Here is a 20743-nt window from a genome sequence, read left to right on the forward strand (position 1 = left end):
CTGACATTTAATATTATCAAGCTAGTTCCTCAGTTTGCAAAATGAACACATACCCACGCACTGCTGAGATTATGAACGCATTTGACAGAAATTCGACTTTCGTATTGAGCAGCTTCGTATGTAACCAACCTGATTCTTGAAACTTCCTGGCAGATTACAACTGTGTGCCGGACCGAGACTCGAACTGTGGACCTTTGCCTCTCGCGGGCAAGTGCTCTACCAACAGAGCTGCCCAAGCACGACTCACGGCCCGTCCTCACAGCTTTACTTCTGCCAGTACCTCGTCTCCTACCTTCAAAACTTTGCAGAAGCTCTCCTGCGAACCTTGCCCGTGAAAGGCAAAGGTCCCGAGTTCGAGTCTCGGCCCGGCATACAGTTTTAATCTACCAGGAAGTTTCATATCCGGGCACACTCTGCTACAGAGTGAAAATCTCATTCTGGAACCTGATTCTTTTCTGTGTTTGTGTTAATCAGAGTACGTGTGTTTGGTTCACAGTCGCAACGTGAAGATAGTGTGGAATGAATCCTATCGAGATGTTGCCTTAAATAGAAGAGTTTCACTCTGGCAATGATCGTTGCGAGAAGCCTTTTGTGCCCTTTGCCAAGTGAGTTATGGTCGCATCGCACTGTTTAGAGTACCGTCGTGCCCTTGTGGTACAAGGTGCCTATAATTAGAGGTCCAGAATCTAAGCGCTGTAGAAAGAGAACCACTGCTTAGGAAGATGTCAGATCTTAATAGCACAGATGGCGCTATAAGCAACAGAATGTGCACACTAATAGACGCTCGGCACTATTCTGTTCCTCACTTAATGTCTGAGACGCGCAACCTGAGTGTTTTCATGGATCGCGAGCTGCTGGTAATGCTCTTTCACAAAAGCGGTGATGTGCGCCAGTAGCCCTGCAGAAGTTCCGGACACTCAGTGGTATGAAAGAAGGCACTAATCCGATGTCTGCTAAGGGTTTGGAGAAAATGATTATAAAATTCGAAAAGACAGGTTCTTTTGAAGTGCAGTGTGGCAGAGGTAGCAAAGCAATGGATCAGACGTCTATCGAAGATGTGGCCACAGCGCTGTAGGAGAGGTCGAGCGGTGGTGTGCAAACATGCAGTGTACGTTGAGTTACCCGAATGTTGGACATGCCTGTGAGTACTGTGTAAAATATCCTACGAAACATCCTGCCTTGCTATCAGCACAAATTACCCATGTTCAGGAGTTGCGTCCTACTGACCTGCCAGCGACACAAACGTACCCTCTGGAATTTCTTGTTCGCATGAAAGTGGACAATGTATGGCCATCGAACATTCTGTGGACAAAGCCTATTTCCATCTCCAACGACATGAGAAGACGCATAATTGCAGAATGTGGGCAACGGAAAATCCGTACTCGCGTCAACCGGTACTAAATCATTCAGTAACCGTGACTGTGTGGTGATGTTTGAAGGCATCATCATAGAACCGCATTGTTTCGAGGAGATGAGTTCTGTGGGTCCTCTTACCTGTACCGTCACTGGTAACCGCTATGAGAATCTTTTGTGCACCAACGTTATTCAAACACCTCAAGAGCGTGGCCACGCGGGATACCCGCGTGGTCTCAGGCGCCTTACCACGGTTTGCGTGGCTCAAACCGTCGGAGGTTCGAGTCCTCCTTCGGGCATGGGTGCGTGTGTTGTTCTTAGCGTAAGTTAGTTTAAGTTAAATTAAGTATTGTGTAAGCCTAGAGTCCGATGACCTCAGCAGTTTGATCGAATCCGAACTTACCGCAAATTTCTAAACTTTTCAACAGCGTGGATGTTTGGGTAGATTCATTTTTTTACTAGATGGCACTTCTCTGCTAGTGAAGGTGCTGCTGCATACGCATTTCGGATATGTTAGAGCTATCAGCCGTTACTTCCCTATAGCCTGGCCGTCTAGACCACATGATCTAAACCCATCTGACTTACGGCTATGGGGTTATCTGAAAGATGCTGTGTTCAATGCTCCAGTTACGAACATAGCTGAACTGTAAGTACGCAATGCTCAACGCATTCTGAACATGACCTCCGAGACCAATTTGTTGTGGAATATTGTGTTTCTCGATTTCAACTTCGGGCAGAAAACGGTGAACAGCATACTGAACATGTCTGGCGCCAGTCTCCAGTTGAAAACCAATGTCATTTTGATTTTTAAGCAGTTTTTGGCCTCATGACGACTAAAAACCTATTTTTCCCATCGAATGTGGTACGACATTGTCGTGAGGGATTGGGTTACGTACCTAAAAGTGCCACAATTATTGACTATCAAATTTCTGCAGCCTTGCACATTGAACAATAGTGATGGTGTAGTATGCAACTCAAGCCATTCCTCTGTCATTTGTAGCCGACGCTATTTACGTCAAGACGATTGCAGCGCCATTTACTGTTAAAATATTCGTTAAACTTTTTGTTCGATGACGTTCCTCCAGCGTCAATTATATGATGTTCAAGTCTGACATCATTCTGAGCAGTGGATCTGTTTCTAAAGCGTTTTGAATGTGGACTTTAATTATGGACATCGCACATGGTGCCTTGACTGTAGGGGGATGCCGTCGAGCAGGTCTTTGGTCTCGATGTTCAATTCGCTTCTAGCCGTGTCTCTGACTACAGTAATTAGATTTCCATCTGTAATAAATTTCCTTTGTACCCTATTTAATGATACTTTCCACCAGTCGGTATGCCTTTCATTTCTTTGGATCATACAAATGAAACTTCTGTATGGTTTCTTCATGGTTCTGTCATGGGAGGAGGTATTTCCTTTGTTCCTGTGTTCTTACCGGTTGACGTTAGTGTTCCCGACGTGGAGAGCGAGTTAGCTATTAAGAGTATAACGAAATAATAAGCGTGGACAGTTTTTCAGTATCTTAGCACTCTTTCAAAGTCCTTGAAACGGACACCTCATGGAAATTTACATACGTAAAGCCAGAATTTCTAAAACCATTAGGGGAAGTGGCAACAAAACGACTATTTACGTTGTTGTGTAGAATATATGAGTCTCGCGACATACCATCTGACTTTCGGAAAAGCATCATTCACACAATTCCGAAGACGGCAAGAGCTGACAAGTGCGAGAATCATCGCACAATCAGCTTAACAGCTCATGCATCGAAGCTGCTTACAAGAATAATACACAGAAGAATGGAAAAGAAAATTGAGAATGCGCTAGGTGACGATCAGTTTGGCTTTAAGAAAAGTGAAGGCACCAGAGAGGCAGTTCTGACGTTACGGCTAATAATGGAAGCAAGGCTAAAGAAAAATCAAGACACGTTCATAGGATTTGTCGTTCTGGAAAAAGCGTTCGACAATATAAAATGGTGCAAGCTGTTCGAGATACTGAAAAAAGTAGGGGTAAGCTATAGGGAGTGACGGGTCATATACAATATGTACAACAACCAAGAGGGAATAATAAGAGTGGACGATCAAGAACGAAGTGCTCGAATTAAGAAGGGTGTAAGAAAAGGCTGTAGCCTTTCGCCCTACTCTTCAATCTGTACATCGAGGAAGCAATGATGGAAATAAAAGAAAGGTTCAGGAGTGGAATTAAAATGCAAGGTGAATGGATATCAGTGATACCATTCGCAAGTGAGTGAAAGTGAAGAAGAATTAAATGATCTGCTGAACGGAATGAACAGTCTAATGAGTACACAGTATGGTTTGAGAGTATATCGGAGAAAGACGAAGGTAATGAGAAGTAGTAGAAATGAGAACAGGGAGAAACTTAACATCAGGATTGATGGTCACGAAGTCGATGAAGTTAAAGAATTCTGCTACCTAGGCAGTAAAATAACCAATGACGGACGGAGCAAGGAACACATCAAAAGCAGACTCTCTATGGCAAAAAAGGCATTTCTGGCCAAGAGAAGTCTACTAATACCAAATACCGGCCTTAATTTGAGGAAGAAATTTATGAGAATGTACGTGTGGAGTACAGCATTGTATGGTAGTGAAACATGGATGGTGGGGAAACGGGAACAGAAGAGACGAATGTTGAAAATTAGGTGGACTGATAAAATCAGGAATGAGGAGGTTCTACGCAGAAATGGAGAGGAAAGGAATATGTGGAAAACACTGTTAAGGAGAAGGGACAGAATGATAGGACATCTGCTAATAGATGAGAGAATGACTTCCATGGTACTAGAGGGAGCTGTAGAGGGCAAAAACTGTAGAGGAAGACAGAGATTGGAATACGTGAAGCAAAAAATTGAGGACATAGGTTGCAAGTGCTAATCTGAGATGAAGAGGTTAGCACAGGTAAGGAATTCGTGGCGGGCCGCATCAAACCAGTCGGTAGACTGATGACCAAAAAAAAGCCAAGTGAGTCGACAAAATTTAACAACTAAGTACTGACCAGGTTCATATTTTCGCACAGCTACTTAAACTAGGTGACAGTCGCTTTTTTAAATGAAATTCTGTGATTTGATTAGCTTTTAAGAAGCCTCCATTAGTGGTGGTATATGTTCGTGGGCTTGTATAGCATCTTACTGTAAGAAGGTTCATCCACAAAGCGTTGTTGGCTTTTTAGAATAACTTTCTTGTTGAAATACTCTATGCAATGGTAAAGATTCTCGTATAGTTTCGACTAATAGTGCGTACCCGAAGCGCTTTGAATTGTTATCTACTGAGCGAGAGGCTCTGTGGTTAGCATACGGGATTCGCATCCCCGCTCGGTTATCCAGAATTGGGTTTCCCGTGGTTTCCTTGAATCGCTCATGGTAAACACTAGGTGGCTGGTGGTTGCTCCATCTCTAAGGACCACAGTGTCGACAAAATGTTCAACTCCCATCTTTATTCCTTACTGACCTTCTTTTTATACCGTGAACTGCGCCATACAACATACATGTCAAATCCAGGTGAGGTCATCAGCGCTAGTTAAATACAAAAATCCAGTATCTAATGCAAAGTAAATGCAATTTCATTATAAAATATACTAAACTGCAAAATCTTATAAAGATGAACTGTGTATAGAACAACTTGCCATTTCATTTATTAGAATGACCTGTTACAGCTCTCAAGCCAGTGAACTGCTCGAGAGTAGGGAGCACTTTAAGGCCATCCAAGAGATTTCACTCAGAACAGTTACCACAGTGTGGTCGGCCACAAGAGTTACAGAATTGAAGGACGACATACGATTGATGCTCTTGCCCCAACTGATATTTCCATTCTGTTAAACGGTGCCATGGATTCTATTGGACACCCCTGTATTAACTACAAAGCAGTTTGAATCATAAAAACCCGTGTCACATGACTACATGCTTACCAGCCTACTACGTCTTCCAACTTAACCGCCATCAGAATGGCATGTGGATCTGACGAGATTGAGTGGACTGCACTTCAAATCATCCAATAGTACAGGATTTTGAACTACTCACGGTGAATCGCAACTCAGCACCTCTGTATAGGTGTTCATCCACACTAAACACTAATTACTCAGGTGGTCCTATGACTCCTCAGGCTGTAAATATCATTAAATTGTCACAGTGACTTTCATAATAATGTACAATGAAACAATTCGTAGTATCTTTCTACGATAAAATCATACAATGTAATGAGACCAATAAACCAAATATCTCCATTTAGTAAACGGAGTTTTAGCAGATGACGTCACCATCGTGACAAGTTTCAGTACCATAACGTGAGGAAGATTTGAACCGTGCATGTAATTGTGGGTCCCAGCGAAATGTTTTGGTTTCGCGCGGAAAGAGCTTAGAATGCCTTAATCGCAGACATTATAATCTGCCATAACGTCTTTCCTGCTTGTAAATGAGATCGTCGCTCTGACGCGCAGACTGCGCTGGTATGCAACTTCCTGGAAATTTAGAACTCATTTCCGGACCACTTGATTTTTCCAGCCATTTATTTTACGCCACAAGAAATCATGTATAGACTACATAATGCATAAAAATTTAAGGGAAAAAATGGTCTGAATTTTCTGAATTTGGTAGTACTGAACGGCGATCTGTTTTAATTGTTAAAAACCATCCAATAAGATTGCATAAAATATTTCGTTATTTGAAACAACTAGTTTCAACAGATTTTGCTGTCATCTTCAGGTCTTACGCTTTTTGTTGTAAAACATGTTCAATTTTCGCTGAACCTCACGCACAACATGTCTAGTGGATAAAAACAAAGTTTGTCATCGCTTTATGTTTTTAAATAGTTTAGTGATGACAGACCCATGTAATGAGCTGTTTTTTATTCACTTGACGTCTTGTGCGTGAGGTTCAGCGTAAAATAAACATGTTTTACAACAAAAAGCTTAAGGCCTCAAGATTACAGCAAAGTCTGATGAAACCGGTTGCCTAAAATAAAAATATTTTACGCGATCTCGGCTGCTGAAAGATGTTTAACAAGGAAAGATATTGCTAGAAACTCAATAAATCAGTATTGCATATTTCAGATTTCCACCGGTATAGGTGTAGTATAGCTCTCCTTCGATACTGCTATGGGTGAGGGGGGGGGGGGGAGGGGGGGGGAGGGGTTGGTTGGCCAATGTCCGTGCTACCTTTTATGCCCCTACACGAGACTAAACCCGGGATCTCCATGGCCGAAGCCTACTGCTATGCCCACTCCATCACCAGTGAGCTAACTCATTTATTTTAATATTGTTTTACGTTCTATTAAAAGAACTTTGAAAGCGGCGTCCTGCCGTTATTAGTTGTGAAAGTCATAAGCCGATTCATTGCGTACATTGGAACCCTGAAATTAGAGTTTTATTAAATGACACGCTGCTGAAAAGCCAATAGTGTATCCATTGCAGGTACATATTGGAATCTGTGTTGGCTTTATTTGGAACAAACAAATCACTGACGTTATATAGAACGGTTTACTTCTTTTTTCTAGTAACTTCATATGGGAAGACGAAATGTAAATTAGCTCCACCGGGTAGCAGATGTTTCGGAGAAGAGGCTATGGGGAACTCTTTTTTGCATTCTCTATTACTCGGAAGTGACAACGGTTTCATCAAAACTATAATGTTTGCGATATATACAGATCGGTTATAATGAAACATTAGCTACGTGAGCCAATGTAGATGGAGAGCTGTATACCGTACGGAACTCCAACTGTAGAAGATTGATGTTCAGATTGTAGTGTGTTAAATAGTATCACTAGTCTAATTAACTGTTAGGCATCTCGGGCTGCCAGGTCCAGGGAGATGTAGCATGAACGGCACGCATTACTGTTTCGCCAGCATGGTTTCCTTACCCTATGGGAGAGAGGTGCTTTGGATTCAGCGGTTTTGATGCACGATGGAGCTCCACCCCACATTGCTTTTAAAGCTACTCGGTTATACTGTAACTTATCTGGAGTCAACCGAATCACTGGCCGACTGCGTGGCGACAAAGATCACCGTATATGAACCAAGGTGATTTTTGGCTGTGTAGTTCCTGCCGGACAACGTTTATTTATAGCGAAGGTAGTAGTCATAATCTCACCAGAGATGTTTCCAAAAGCTGTAAAGCCATCTCTTGTGCTGTTCCAGGCTGTCGTAGATGAAGAAGGTTGTCACATTAGGCAACGTTTGTAACATGGCAAGTAAGTATAGTACGCAATATACTACGTGCACACACCGTAATTTTGCAAGACGTGGAAAAGAAATGATTCGATTCCTAACCGAATACAATTCGCTAAAATTCTGTACGACAGGACGTAGGACTTTGGATCATTTTCCTGAATTAGCAATGATTGAAATCATTTACCAGTGCGTGAAGCCGCCATTAAAATTTTTATATTGCCCTTAATACGTTTTGGACCAATTCGCTGAACGAATTACGTTTTGATACAATCATTTTTTCACATAACACCATCTGAAAACCTTCATTTAAATTTCTTATTGTTCATTTTAAACAACTGAGCCTGTGATCTTGTTCCGCTTCATTCAGTATTCTGTAAACTTTATTTTTTTCATTCGACTGGTGGAATACTGAGATTCTACCACATATAAACCTGCCTTCTTTGTGATCAAAAGGCGGTTCAAAATTACGTAAATGGGGATCTTGGTTGAAGTACCAGAACGAATTACGTCTCCTGACGTCATAATTACAGATTGTAACGCCCGGTCAAAGTATAAAAACATGCATTTGCGCTAATCTTTCCAACAAGATTAACTCACCAATGCACCGTCATTACAAACTTTACTGAAATTATCATTCCTAAAATATATCTGGTGTTATTTCTTACTGCGCTAGCTTTTCGCAGTGTCTTTTAGTTTTTGCAACTCTCTTCTTCCTTTAGATAGCTTTCCTACGGGTAAATAGCCCTCCATGCTGGCCGAAAGTGCTCAATCCTGCAATCAACATCCTACTCTGAACTGCAAAGACGAAAGCAGTGGGAACAGCCAACAAAAGAGCGGGCTAATAACGCATGCCGGGAAACACGTCTTGAGGGTTTTCAACCGACGTCTGTGGTGTACATAATACGATTTTATCCGATTCACGTTCTTCAGTACTAAATTCTTTGGGAAGAAGTACATAATGACACTAGGTGACTCAAAAGCGTTGAAGAGTACACCAGAATTTTATTTTGACCTGGAATGCATTTAGAAAGTTTGAAAAGATGTTCCTCAAATGTTACACCCTCACGTGGAAATTAAAAAGTGTTTCGCTCAATGGTTTATTTGTTATTTTTGTTCCGCATTCCATCTCAAATGTTCCCACAAAATTTCATTGTACTACAGTGACTCGATTTTCATGATGGCCCTCTCAAGTAGCTAAGGGTTATGTATAACCACCCTATACTATGAATATTCGCAGGATGCGGCTAGTTTTCCTATCACTCACATCACAGGTGAGGTTTATTAAGAAAATCGTATTGGCTGATAGCTGAGTAAACAAAATAATTCATTCAGTCGTGGGTGCGAAAGCGTTGATTTCATTGTTCAGAGGACCACTGCAGCAGTAAATCTTTTGAAGCTAGAAGCCATTCAGTCACACTGATCGGTTGAATATTAATATGTTATTTCACCTTTTATTTTTGAGTCACTGATAATGATGGCACAACGAAAACAGCTAGTATAGTCAAGAAACTTTCGTTTTACAAAATGTTGACCAACTACACTAGACACCGTCAAAATGAGACTCGGAAGGCCAATGTTCGACCGCCGTGTCATCCTCAGCCAACAGATGTCACTGGATGAGCATTTGCGTAGTCGGTAAATCGCTCTACCGGTTGGTAACAGATTTCGTGACCGGAGCCGCTACTTCTCAATGAAGAATCGCCTCACTTGGCCTCACAAAGGCTAAGTGCTTCCCGATGGTCAACAGCGATGGGTATACCTGGATGGTCAACCATATTAGCCCCAGCGAAGCCCCCACTGTACTTAATTCGGGTGATCTCACGGGAAGCGGTGTTAACACTGCGGCAAGGCCATTGGCATCTTATTTGATACATCGGAAAATTGTTATTAACTTAAAAACCGGATGAGAGACATTGTTTTCAGTCCAGACTTTGTATAAGATGATGTGGCGCTCGTTTTACTATTTTAAGCCAGTCTGGTAAATAAGTCGTTTCTACAATTACATGTGCCAAATAAGAAGTGTAAAGTGTTTGAGGTATGGGCGAAGCGCCTAAGATAAGACTGTCATTTATCAGAGAAATACAACGCGATCCAAAGAAAAAAATTGTATAATGTTCCTTGTCGCCACGACTTTTTTTCGTGTAACGCCTATAAAACGACGATTCATGATTCAATTAAGGTCTCTCTCTTCGACGAGTCGACTTGGTACATTCAGTTGTTCTGTAAGTGCGAGTTGTTTCACTTCAATAATGACAGCATAGAAGAACTACCATTTTTATGCAAGCATTCGGAACACCCTTGGTGACCCTTTGAATTAAAATCATGTAGATAAATAGTTTTCACCTTAATAATTGTATTACCTAACGCTTGTTTGGAAGTGGGCATTTTTAACCGATCATACTTTCAGTATCTGCAAATGATAGCCTGTTTTCTTCATTATTATTATCGGAAAGCACCTCCGGGACTGCTGATCATGATTGACAGCACAACAGGTCGAATCACCAGAGTAACTGTTCAGTAACTTTGGCTTGAGCCAGACTCAGATGAACACACAGACAGATTAAAAATCGGAAAACCAAGTACACGGTATGAGGCAAAAACTTAAGTTGGTAGGGATGTGTTTAGATCTAAAAGATAATGTCTATAAAAATTTCGCGACAGCCGCATATGAGATGCGCTACTTGTTGTGCTTTAAACATACACTACAACGGTTGTGACCGTTAGTTATCGCTGAGTTTTGACATAGTGAGTTGATGTTAGTCAAGAACGCCTTTAAGGCGACAAAGACGCTATTATCAACACCACACTGAGTTATAACAGCAACGGCCTTGCCACAGTGGGTACACCGGTTCCCGTGCGAGCACCGAAGTTAAGCGCTGTCGGGCGTGGCCGGCATTTGGATGTGTGACCATCCAGCTCCCATGCGCTGTTGCCATTTTTCGGGGTGCACTCAGCCTCGTGATGCCAACTGACGAGCTACTCGAACGAATAGTAGCGGCTCCAGTCAATGAAAACCGTTATAACGACCGGGAGAGCGGTGTGCTGACCACACGCCCCTCCTATCCGCATCCCCAACTGAGGATGACACCGCTGTCGGATGGTCCCGATGGGCCACCTGTGGCCTGAAGACGGAGTGCTCTACTGAGTTACAGCGATGTCTTGCAATAGGGCTACGATATTCCTTCTGCGATACCATAGAAAGATTTGGCACGAATGTAGCCAATGTATAGTAGGGCCGGTAGCGGTCGTCACGAAAATGTACAGTCGCAAAGAAGACCCGGGTCTGGACGACCACTGGAATTATCATCGTGTTCGGGGTATGCCTCTGGCGCATCGTACTACATCTGCACCAGCAAACTGAGCAGTACTCAGCACCGCAGTGAGACGGCAAACTGTTATAAATCTGTTACATAAAGGGTAGTTCCAAGCCAGACTCTCCGTATCGTGCATTCTCGACTGACCCCATAAAACCGCACTTTTGTGACTTCAGTGATGTGAAGCGAGATCTCATTGGAAGGTAGGGTGGAGGTCTATTGTGTTTACTGATGAAAGCTGGTTCTGCCTCAGTGCCTGTGATGGTCGTGTGTTGGTTAGGAGGAGGCCACTGAAGAGCCTGCAATCAACCTGTCTGCGTGCTAGACACACTGGACTTACACCTGGTGTTATCGTCTGGTGTGCAACAGCAGGAGCACTCTCGTGGTTAACCCATGCAACTTGACTGACAATCAGTACGTCAGTCTGGTGATTCGACCTGTTATGCTACCAATCATGAGCAGCAGTCCCAGAGGTTCTTTCCAACAGGATAACGCTCTCCCTTATTCCGCTGTTGTAACCCAACAAGCTCTACAGACTGTCTACACGCTACCTTGGCCTGCTCGGTCACAGGTCTGTCTCCAGTCGAGCACATATGCGACATCACTGGACGACAGTTCCAGTGTCGTCCAAAAACAGGACTAACCGTTCCCGTATTGGCCGACGAACTGCAGCAGGCATGGAACTCCATCCCATACACTCACTGCCGGCCACGATGGCCGTGCGGTTCTAGGCGCTTTAGCCCGGAACCGCGTGACTGCTACGGTCGCTGGTTCGAATCCTGCCTCGAGCATGGATGTGTGTGCTGTCCTTAGGTTAGTTAGGTTTAAGTAGTTCTACGTTATAGGGGACTGATGACCTCAGATGTTAAGTCCCATAGTGCCCAGAGCTATTTTTTTGAACCACTGACTTCCGGCACCTGTAGAACACAATGCTGACACGTTTGTATACTTGCATTCAACATTGTGGCCGTTACACCAGTTAGTAATGTACCAACATTTCAGATTTGTACTTGCTTGTCACTCACTTACATTAACCTATGATCTTGCAACGTTAACCACTTAAATATGTTATCTAGACAAACGTAGTCCCTAAAATTTTCATTACTCTAAATTAATTATATTTTGGTGTTGCTATTTTTTCTGTCGTTAACTAGAAGCTAACGAATTCCAAATTTTATTTATCAGAATATTCTCTAGCAAAGGAAGATGAATTTAAATAACAGATATCCATCTTTTGATATGCAGCTCCTTGTATTGGCCGTGTTTGCAGTTAAAATTTTTTGGATATGAGGTCCGCCAGTTATGCAAAACACCGTTTCTCTCAGTACCCAAACATGTTTCGGTACCACTGTGCCATCATCAGTGGGTTTTCGTTTTTTATATACGTCGCGAAAAACATCCGGAAAAACTAAATTACATTCTAGAAGATAGGTTAACTCCCAGCAAAAAATGTCTCATCAACATCGTTTGGCTGCAGATGACAATCTACCTGTAGTAATTAACACAAAAGTGATCCAGAGAGTTCATGCACACCAAATATGAAGGTATTTACAAAAAGAAATGATCTGTTCTTTGAAGTAAAAATGCACATAATTTTATAATCATTTAACAAAATGTTCACATTGCGGTATAAATAAAGAAACGAAAACCCTCTGATTATGGCACAGTGGTCCGAAACATTTTGGGTACTGAGAAAAACAGTGTTTTGCATAACTGGCGGACCGCACATCCAAAAATTTTTAAATAATAGAGTATTATATTCACTTCAATGGTCTAAAAGGCAAATATCCTAGAAAACAAGAATTTCTATTTTTACCTCTATTAATTTTATAACTTTTTCTCCCGCATTATTACTACAAAGCATTTCAACATATGTTTGCATTTCACCAGCGTAAGCTACGTCTTAGATAGGGTAAAGTTACAATGATCATTGTGCGCTCCAATGGTTAGTTACTCTTGAATTAGATATGAGCTGAGAATAAACCCGATACCAGTATGCTGTAATGAGGCGATATATTTTTTACTGGATTCTGTATCAGGTGAGCAGTTGATGCGGCGCAGTGCGCTTCATTCCGTGCCTTTTGCAGCGCCGTTTAGTGCCACTAGCCTGGTAACGGTATCATGCAAGTTGTAACCGTGTTTAATAATAATTCACCTGCCACGCTTAACGTAGTTAACCGCTGCTCGCATTCCGGCCGTCCGGGGCAATTGTAGCGGGGAATATTTTATTAGCAGAGCGACAAACTGGATTTCCGTAATCGAGTTAAGGCGACCGTGTGTTCAATGAGCGGGCGAGCGGCAGTCGTGGCGTCTGCCACAACAGGTACAACACGTGCGGATGGCGACGTGCCGCTGCTACCGACAGCACTGCCCTGCGCGTAAAAACAAACCACCTTTTTTTCTCGTGCAGGTGAGGCAAACTGGAGTTTTATGACGTCCGCGTCAAGGCAATTTCTTTCGCCTGCAGCGATCTGTTTCCCCTGCTGACAGCATGCCAAGGGCGCGTGTGTTCCTTTAACAGACAACCTTCGGATACCGTCTCGTTGCCCGTACATGTATTCACATGCACCTCAGTTACTATATTAGCACTCTCGCATATACAACCGATAAAACACACACAAACACTAGTTTTCTTTATTCCCACCTTTCGGGCTATTTCTGTTTCACTCTTCTCTTCCATTTTTCTTTTTCCATCTATCTATCACTCCTGTCTGTACGCTCTCCGTGTCTTACCACCATTTCCTCCCTGCTTTCGTCGATAATTCGCTTTTTTTCCTTTCTTCTCCTTCCCACCCAATCACTGTACGTCTCTCTCTCTCTCTCTCTCTTCTCTCTCTCTCTCTCTCTCTCTCTCCCTCTCTCCCCCTCTCGCTTACACATTTACACACAAATACAGACACACACACATACACACACACACACACACACACACACACACACAAACACACACACACACACACACAAACACACACAAACACATACAATTGTATGTTCACACACACAGATATTGTCATTTCTTTCACTCTGAGTACTTTACCTTCGTTATTAGTAACAAAAATGTAACAATGTGAACATTGATGTAACTCTTCAGGCTTACCCGGCGATCTTGGGTTGACATCTTGGGTTGTCGGGTGTTCTGCCGGATATCAGCGTCTTACTTGCACGATATTTCAGTCACGTAGCTTGTAACCTTCATCAAGTGCGACCTGAGACTGCTCCTCGAGTCGTTGTCACTGCACAGGTGAGGGTGGACCCTCGGCTTGAGTAGGAAGTTCTAGCGCTGATGCGCTTCTCCTTCCTCATGGCGGTGTGGCGAGTGGAGACTTGGCGGTAGTGAAAGGCTTGGCGTTGTGCATAATATTTTTTTTTATATATTATAAAGAAGACAGAAGAGTGAGAGAGAGACAGTAGAAGAGGAGGAAAACGAAAGGCCTCAAGTGACTGGCCTGGTGAGGTTTTATATATACATATATATATATATATATATATATTTTAGAGAATAGGATAGTAGAAGGGACAGTAAGAGAAGCAGGAAGACGAAAGGCTCAATTGACAAGCCAGGCTATAACAAGATTGAAGAGAAGAAGTGGAAGGGAGAATGAGAGAAGAAGATCAGAAAAACGATGACCACCGATTCGTATGCCGACACGGACGGTGAGGCAGACACTCGTAGAATGATGGTTTGGGGAACCAATAAGTGAGATGGGAGAGGTCCCAGGAGAAGAAAGCATAGGGAGTGTTTGGATTACTAGAGCAAGGAGGGAAAAGGACGAGAGAACATAGAGGAGGCGTTGAGCAGCTGGCGTCGACAGGTGGAAAAAGAAAAGATGGAAAGGTGTGGAGCAGGAAGGGAAGGGAGAAGGGGGGACCAGGTATCAGTGGGCAAGGAGGTCAGGCCATCGGGTGGTGGCCAGGCGATGGAGGCGGGTGCCAAGGGAAAGGATGAGAGGATTGGCCGATTGGCGGGAGTGGTGATAAAAGGAAATGGCGGAGGAGCAGACGCGATTGTGAAGGAGGGGGACACCAGCAAGCAAATGAAGTTCGCGGGTGGGGAAACGGTATAGGAGTCGGAGGGCAAGCCGGAGAGCACGGTTCTGCACCGTCTGGAGACGGTGGAGATGCGTAGGAGCGGCGTTGCCCCACACAACTGATGCATATTCGAGGATGGGACGGATCAGGGATGTGTAGAGGAGGATGCCGAGATGCTGGGGAAGAGAGGAAGATGGATTTATGAAGGGATAGAGCTGACCCAGGCGCCCCAAGGCCTTGCGCTGGATGTCTTCAATGTGGGGACGCCAGGTGACTGCCCTGTCCAGGGTGACCCCCAGATATTTGGCAGTCACTGCCCATGGGGCAGGTGTGCCAAGGACAGTGACGGGGGGTAGTTGATGGGCCACCGGCGCCGACACATGATGAGAGCCCGGGTTTTCGCAGCGCTGAATGCGAGGCGCCACTTTTTCGCATACACCATGAGAGTGTCCATGGCGTATTGGAGATGTCGTCGGAGGAGGGCCTTGCTCCGGGAGCGAGCGTAAACTGCCGTATCGACGGCATACAGGGCGAGATGAACACGCGGAATGGTGGGCGTGTCGGCCGTGTAAAGGCTGTAGAGGACTGGGCCGAGCACACTCCCCTGAGGGACACCCACCCTGATGCGCCTCCTGATGGAGGTACCTCCCGGGATTCGGACATGGAAAGTGCGGCCCTCAAGATACATGGCGATGAGACGGACGTGGCAGGTGGAGAAGCCATGGTCAAAGAGCTTATACAGCAGACCCTCATGCCAGACTAAGGCCCGGGAGACGTCGAGGAAGATGGCCCCAAAGTACTCCCTACGCTCGATGGCGTCCAGCGCCTCCTCGATGAGGCGGAGGAGTTGGTGCGTGGTGGCATGGCCACGGCGGAAACCAAATTGAATGTCTGGGAGCACGCGCTCCCGGGCGACATGGATAAGGATACGCTTGAGGTACAGCCGCTGAAACAGCTTGGAGAGGGCGGGAAGGAGGCTGATGGGACGATAACTGGAAGGGGAGCGAGGGTCTTTACCGGGTTTAGGGATGGCGATCACCTCCACGTGTTTCCAAAGGGAAGGGAATTGCCCGGTGGAGAGGATGGAATTGAAGGCAGAGGTAAGGATGGGAACGGAGGGTGGGGGAAGCTGTTTGAGAAGCGTGTTGGTCAGGGTGTCGGGGCCGCCGGCTTTCCTAGGATGGAGGCACTGAAGCTCCTGGGCGACCTCCTCGTCCGTGACTGGGGTGATGACATCGTCAGGGTCGTGGGCGCCAAGGAGCCGGTGGACATGGGTCTTGACCATGCGAACATGGGCGGGGTCAATGGGGTCTTCGACCGGTGTGAAGCTGCGTGCGAAAACATCAGCCAAGGAATACGAGGACGCATCTGGAGGAACTGGGAGACCAGGCGCCAGGCAGACGCGTCACGGAGGGTGAGAGCAGTGAGCTTTGCCTCCCAGGTGGCGTTGCGATGAGCTTGTATGGCGGCCCATATCTCGCGTTGCATCCGGTTAACACGGCGCTTGGTAGCTGGGTCGCGGGTGTGTTGCCATTCACGGATGGTCCAGTTCTTAGTCGTGATGAGGGCACGGATGGCCGGGGATAGGGAACGCAAGTGGGAAGGCGGAAGAGGGTGATGGTGAGGGGTGGCAGCAACAGGAGCTGCTATGGCAGCATCTGTGAAGTGGGTGAGGGTGAGGTCAGCCCCCACTCTGGCGGCGTCGGGGATAGTGGGCAGAGCCGCCTCAACGCGTTGCCGGTATGCGTCCCAGTCAATGCCCCGTAAGTCCAAGGAGGCACGGGGCGGCTCCAAGGACCCGACAAGGTCGATGGAGTAGATGACAGGGACGTGGTCAGAGACTAGGGCCGCACGGGTGGTGGCGGTCATAGGGACGGGGAGACCTCTCATGAGGGCGATGTCAAGGAGATCTGGAGGGCCACGATTGGGAAAGATGGTGGGATCAAACGGGCTGACTATGCGGGCACCATGCGCTTCGACCACACGAAGGAGGCGACGGCCATGGTTGTTCGTGAGGCGGCTGTGCCAAGCAGTAAGCTTGGCACAGCAGTCACCCCCAACAAAGAGGTCACCGCCTAATGACAGGACTATGGCGAAGTCATAGAAGTAGATGGCCACAAAGGTCATAGGTCCTAGCACAGTGTGCACGACGATGCCTGTGGCCTCAAGGGTGGCAATGGCGGGGAGGGTAATAGGGTGGTGGTGGAGGGAGGCGTGGACATATACTGCGGTACCTCCAAACGCGGTTGGCCTATCGGTCCGGTAGCAGCAGAAGTTGGGGACCCGGACGCTGGCCCCTGGATTGAGGTGGGATTCTGTGAGGAGGTAGATATCGACCCCTTCGTCTAGAAGAAACTGCCGGAATTCCCCTTGCTGGCGGTGGATGCCATTGGCATTCCAGACGAGGACGGTGAGGCCATGGAGTCAAACAGCCATGACGGGGGGTGGGGAGGGTGGCGGTGTTGGGGGAGAGGGAGTGGGAAAGGGCAGCTGCAATTTGTTGGGAATGGAATGTAGGAGGGCGTCGAGGGCCCCAGTGATCGCACAAGTCAAAGCATCCATGACACTGGAGATTAGGTCTCGAAAGACTGGGGGGACGGGAGAGGAGGGGAGAGGGTGGGAGGAAGGACCAGGAGGGGCTCAGGGAATGAGGGGAGGGGGCTTGTTGGGAGCTAGGGTGAGTGGGGCTTGCTGGGGGTAGGGGGAGGGGAGGAGGTGGGTAGGAGGGAGAATGGGGGTGGCGAGGATGGGTGGTGGGGAGGGGTGAGAAGGTTGCAGGTGATTGGGGGGGCAGGAGGGCGGGAGGGAAGATGGGCCAGGCGGACGGCGCCATGCAGGTGGACCCACAGAGCCAACTGCATGGTGTTCCACAAGGGAAGGGACCGCAGAGCGTCGCGGATGGGCGCGAAACGCCTTGATTTTCGGACAGCCCTGGTAGTTGCCGGTGTGGGCGCCACCACAGCGAGCACAGGTGGGGGGGAAATCCAGAGGTTTGGAGCAGGAGGTTGATTAGTGGCCGCCGGCGAACTTGACACAGCGCACTGCACGAGTGCAATCACTCGCATAGTGCGCCAGACCGTAGCACCGGTAGCAAATGAGAATGAGGCGCCAGGAACGAGGTGTTTCAATGGTCACTGAACAATGGTCGATGGCGGTGAGAGTCAAGAGGATTCTATTCGCCGGTGTGTTGTCGGCAGAAGCAAAGTAGAGGGGGGTGGGGAGTTTGGTGCGGGGAGAGACGACACGGGATATGACAGCTGGGGTTACATTGAGGGCATGCAGCGCCTCTCGGAGGTCGTCGGCGGCATACTTAAAAGTAAGGCCGCGGACAACAACCCGGAGCCGCCGCGACCTCTGTGGGGAGGTGGAGCAGCCGATTTTCTTGTCTCCAAAGACATGGATGACCTTCCTGAGGTCGGCAGGGGATTGTACGTAGAGGCGGTAGAGGTCTTCGCCAGCCTGCCGCACGCGGTAGTCAGATTCAGTGATGTGGTGTAGGAGTTGGCGGAGTTGGGTGTAAGGTTCGGAATATTCCACCAGGATGGGAGGGGGGGGTGGAGGTTTGGGGAGGGAGGGCTGGTATGGAGCGGGGGGAGTGTCTGCCGCGCCGTCAGAAATCGGCGTAAACTGGTTCTTCACTGGGACCGCCGACGGCACAGTAAGGTGGCGGCGGGGCGCCGTCTTGCGGGGGATGGTGAAAACCTCGGCGTCGGATGCTGCTTTCTGCTTCTTTCCCCGTGCAGCAGCAGTGGGGGCGGCTTCAGAGTCAGAAGAGGCCGTAGCAGGCTTCCTCTTGCGGAACTCCTGCTCGACGGCAGTGTCAGCGGCGGCGGCGTGAGGGTAGAGAAATAGCCGAGCTCCCAAGGCGGGGTCAAACGGGTACTCTCCCTCCTCGGCGGCGTCGCGGATTGCGGTAAGGTGTTCCTCCAGGCCCTCCGCGATGTCGGTGTCGTCCATGAAGCCGTCAAAGGAGTCACAGTCCGATTGCTCGGACACATTGACAGCGTCGGAAATGTCTGGCATGTCTAGGGCAGACGAGGTACGAAGAAGAGTGGGTTCCTGCCTTTGCCTCGGCGCGCGCGGGCTGGTCCCACATGAAGGGGGCCCTGACGCGCCACGTTCCCTATCTAACCGCCTAAGGGCGGCGGCATCGATTCCTGAATCGATGCCACATCGCCCAGAAGAGTCAGTAGAAGAGGACAGCGTTGGCGGCAAGCCGCCAACGGAAGAGGCAGCACTCGCAGGTTGAGAGTCCAAAGAACGAGTCATCTAGGAATCCGGTTGTATGGGCCGGGTCGACATCGGTGGGGGGCCGGATGGGGCCGCTGACGAAGCTAGCTCCGCCAGGCGGCGATCCGCCACACCCTCAGCTCCGGAACACGCTTCAGTCGCAAGTGACATCGCAGCTCGGAATCTGCTCCTCGAGTGCACCTGGTCCATTATTTATGCCTATGGCCTTCCCCCTCCACCAACGGCTGCAGGCGTTTCCTCTGTGGTCCGCGCCCATTCCCTGCGACCTGCTGGAGCGTTGCTGCTCCGTTTTCCGTCCGCTGCGGTTCTTGGTGTTCTCTCTTGCAGTCCGCGCCCACCAAACCCGCTGCTGGGGGTTTCATCTACGCTCTGGGGTACCATGCGTTCCGCCTGCAGTCCGCGCCCGCTCACCACGACCTGTTGGAGCGTTGCCGCTCCGTTTTTCGTCCTCTGCGGCTCTGGATGTTCCCTCCGCGGTCCGCGCCCACCAGTCCCACTTCTGGGTGTTCCATCTTCGGTATAGTGCGCCTGGCAGTCCGATAGGGGCTCGTTTCTCATCTCCATGTCTCTGGTTCTTCTGTTTGTGTAGTGTTGCAGCTGGCCTCGTTCCTCCTTTAACAATTCCAGAGCCAGATCCCAGGCTCTGATTAGCTGGTACCATGTGTCACGGTTCATCAGATCATCAGCCATTTTTCTTTCTATCGATTCTCTTATAACACTGTCCCAAAATCTTGGTGTTTGTGCTAGAATCTTGGTATCCTCATACTTCATGGCATGATCTAGTTCTAGACAGTGTTCAGCTATGGCTGACTTTCTCACCTGTCTTAATATAGAGTGCCTCTGATGTTCTATGCACCTGATCTCCACACTTCTTGTCGTCTGGCCAATGTAGGACATGCCACATTGACAAGGTATATTGTAGATCCCTGTTTTTCGTAGCCCCAGCGGCCCCCCGATTTTGTTGGATGGACAGAAAACACACTTGTTATTGTATTTATGGAGGATACTACTGATTCTGGCAGAAATAGAGCCAGCATAGGGCAGATATGCCACCTTCTTTGCATCATCTTGGTTTTCTTCAGGAACCTGTGGTGTAGTGGCTGGTTGGAGTGCCCTCTCAATTTGTCTGTCCGTGTATCCATTCTTGGAGAAAACTATTTTGAGACGTTCTTTCTCTATAGGTAGATTCTCTTGGTCTGACAGGGCACGTGCTCTGTTGACCAAAGTCTTCAGAACTCCATTCTTCTGTGCAGGGTGGTGACAGCTGCTGGCCTGCTGATATAAATCAGTGTGTGTTGGTTTTGCGGTACACAAAGTGGCCAATTGATCCATCTGCTTTCCTCTGGACTAGTACATTCAGAAACGGTTGCTGTAATTTCTTCTACAGTTCCATGGTGAACTTGATATTAGGTTGGCATGAGTTAAGATGTTCAAGAAAGTCATTGAGCCTGTCCATCCTATGTGGCCGATCACAAAGGTGTCATCCACATACCTAAAAAAGCATGTTGGTTTAAATGTGGCTGTCTCCAATGCCTTCTCATCAAAACCCTCCATAAACATGTTGGCAACCACAGGGGACAGTTGGCTGCCCATAGCTGCACCTTCAGTTTGCTCGTAATATTGGTTT

The sequence above is a fragment of the Schistocerca gregaria genome, chromosome 4 (genome assembly GCF_023897955.1).
Source record: "Schistocerca gregaria isolate iqSchGreg1 chromosome 4, iqSchGreg1.2, whole genome shotgun sequence".
Lineage (NCBI taxonomy): Eukaryota > Metazoa > Arthropoda > Insecta > Orthoptera > Acrididae > Schistocerca > Schistocerca gregaria.